This window comes from Mus caroli, unplaced genomic scaffold (assembly GCF_978045245.1).
Source record: "Mus caroli unplaced genomic scaffold, Mus_caroli_1 scaffold_7, whole genome shotgun sequence".
Classification (NCBI taxonomy): Eukaryota; Metazoa; Chordata; class Mammalia; order Rodentia; family Muridae; genus Mus; species Mus caroli.
The window spans coordinates 133407989-133410950 of NW_028227262.1; the positions used below are offsets into that span (position 1 = coordinate 133407989).

General features: G+C 39.9%; 1 pseudogene; it reads right to left on the bottom strand.

The window, feature by feature from the left end:
• Positions 1-469: 469 nt before the first annotated feature.
• On the bottom strand, positions 470-1164 carry LOC110296877 (high mobility group protein B1 pseudogene; annotated as a pseudogene).
• Positions 1165-2962: the final 1798 nt, after the last annotated feature.

A 2962-nucleotide genomic window follows, 5' to 3' on the forward strand; every position in this document is an offset into this window, starting at 1 on the left:
CAAAACAGCAGCAATTTTTTTCAATTACAGAGTGGTATTCAGTTAACAGAACAACAATTATCTTCGTATAAGTTGCATCAGAGACAACTGAAGATGAAAAAAAGAAACCCAAAAATAAAACCAAAAGAAAAAAAAAACAAGCAAACTACTGTTCCCATATATAAATAATTTGTGCTGTGCACCAACAAGAACCTTCTTTAAATTTCCATGCCAATTTACAACCCCCAGACTGTACCAGGCAAGGTTAGTGGCTATTGAAAATACCACCAGGACAGGGCTATCTAAAGACACATTTGGTAGTGTGTTAACTATACAAAAAAACAAAACAAAACAAAAAAAACCACTGTACAGTTTAAAAACAAATCTTACACAGCCTTACATTTCAATTTTTTTTCTTAAAAGAAGTGAGTTGTGTACAGGGAGGGTTAAATGCTTTATAGGCAAGAAAAAAAATTGCGCTAGAACCAACTTATTCATCATCATCATCTTCATCATCTTCGTGTTCCTCTTCTTCCTCCTCTTCCTCATCCTCCCAGTCATCTTCCTGTTCCTTCTTTTTCTTGCTCTTTTCAGCCTTGACCATCCCCTTTTTCGCTGCATCAGGTTTTCCTTTAGCTCTATAGGCAGCAATATCCTTCGTGTACTTCTTCAGCTTGGCAGCCTTCTTCTCACAGGGCTGCTTGTCATCTGCTGCAGTGGTGTTCCACATCTCTCCTAGTTTCTTTGCAACATCACCAATGGATAAGCCAGGATGCTCGCCTTTGATTTTAGGGCAATACTCAGAACAGATCAAGAAGAAGGCTGAAGGAGGCCTCTTAGGTGCATTGGGGTCCTTGAACTTCTTTTTTGTCTCCCCTTTGGGGAGGATGTAGGTTTTCATTTCTCTTTCATAATGAGCCTTGTCAGCCTTTGCCATATCTTCAAATTTCCCCTTTTCTTTAGCAGACATGGTCTTCCACCTCTCTGAGCACTTCTTGGAGAACTCTGAGAAGTTGACAGAAGCATCCGGGTGCTTCTTCTTGTGCTCCTCCCGGCAAGTTTGCACAAAGAATGCATATGAGGACATTTTGCCTCTCGGCTTCTTAGGATCTCCTTTGCCCATGTTTAGTTGATTTTCCTCCGCGAGGCACAGAGTCGCCCAGTGCCGTCTGGCTTGCGCTTGCCCTGGCGCTGTCTCTATGGAGCTCAATGTACTGCCAAGGAACCCTATTTTAAAAACACAAAATAAATAAGACTTTTTGACAATCAGCAAATAAGCTGAAGTCTTATTTATTTATTTATTTATTTAATCACTTTATATCTGATCACTCACCTCCTTCCTTCCCCTTCTCCCAGCCCTATCCTTACAAATCCTACCCCCATTACCCTCTTCTCCTCTCCCCGCTTGGGTACAACCCCATCCTGGGATATCCTGTCACTATAGGCCTAGTGTAACATTTCCCACTGAACCCAAACTAGGTAGTCTATTTAGGGGAAGGAAAGCCAATGGCAGGCAAGTGAGCCAGAGGCAACCTCCACTCAAATTGTTAGGGCACCCACATGAGGATCAAGCTCCATATCTGCTACAATGTGTGTATGTGTGTTGGGGGACTATATCATGCCCGTGCATTCTCTTTGGTTAGTGGCTCAGTCTCTGTGAGCCCCATGGTTCCAGGTTAATTGACTCTGTAGTTCTTCTTTTAGTGTCCTTATCTCCAGCTCTCTCAATCCTATCTCCAACTCTTTCTCAAGATTCCTTGAGCCTCTTGATATTTGGCTGTGGGTCTCTGCATCTGTTTCTATCTGCTGCTAGATGAAGCCTCTCAGGAGAAAGTTATGTTAGGGCTCTGTCTGCAAGCAAAACAGAGTATTGGGCCAGTCTTTGATTGGCCGTTCCTTCCGTCTCTGCTCCACTTTATTTCTGCATATCTTCCAGGAAGGACAAATTTGGAGTTGAAGGTTTTGTTAGTATATTGATGTGCCCCTTAGAATCTCATGAAACTGAAAAGTTTTTGCAAGGCTAAGGACACCATCAAAAGGACAAAAAGACAGCCTACAGAATGGAAAATATCTGAGAGAGGACAAATATCCAAAATATAAAGAACTTAAGAAATTAGATACAAACAAACCAAATAACTCAGTTATAAAAAGGAATAGGTACAGAGCTAAACAGAGAATTCTCCACAGAGGAATCTCAATTGGCAAAGAAGCTCTTAAAGAAATGTCCAATATCCTTAATCATAAGGGAAATGTAAATCCAAAATATTCACAAATACCATCTTATGCCCTCAGAATAGTTAGATAAAACAAAACAAAACAAGCAAACAAAAAACTTCAAGGAACAGCACATACTGGCTCAAATTTGGAGGAAGGGGAACACTCTTCTATGCTAATGAGAATGCAAACTTGTACAACCACTTTGGACATCAACTTTGGAGTTTCTTAGAAAATTGAGAATAGTTCTATGCCAAAACCCAGCTATATCACTCCTGGGAACATATCAAAAGATGATCCACTATAACACAAAGATAATTGCTCAAATATACTCATAACAGCTTTATTCATATTAGCCACAAGCTGAAAATAACATAGATATTTCTCAACTGAAAAATGAATAAGATATCATGAAATTTTCAGGCAAATGGATGGAAGTAGAAAGGTGCAAACACTCACTATTCTCTGCTTCCTGATTGTGATTGTTATAAGATATGCTATCTTAAATGTTTGCAACCATGATGGACAGAATCCTTGAACTATGGGTCAAAATGAATGCATTCCCCTTTAAATTGAATTTCGTCAGTGTATTTTATTATACCAACAGACAAAAAACAAAACAAACAAACAACCCCCCCCCCCAAAAACATGGAAAATTAATAGGAAGGAGTTGATTCTTTGTTCTAAAAGCCCTAGCCATGTGCTTCATTGGCCTTGGAACTAGTTTACTGCGGGCAGGTCAGGGGAGATTCATAAGAGTTTATGTAGA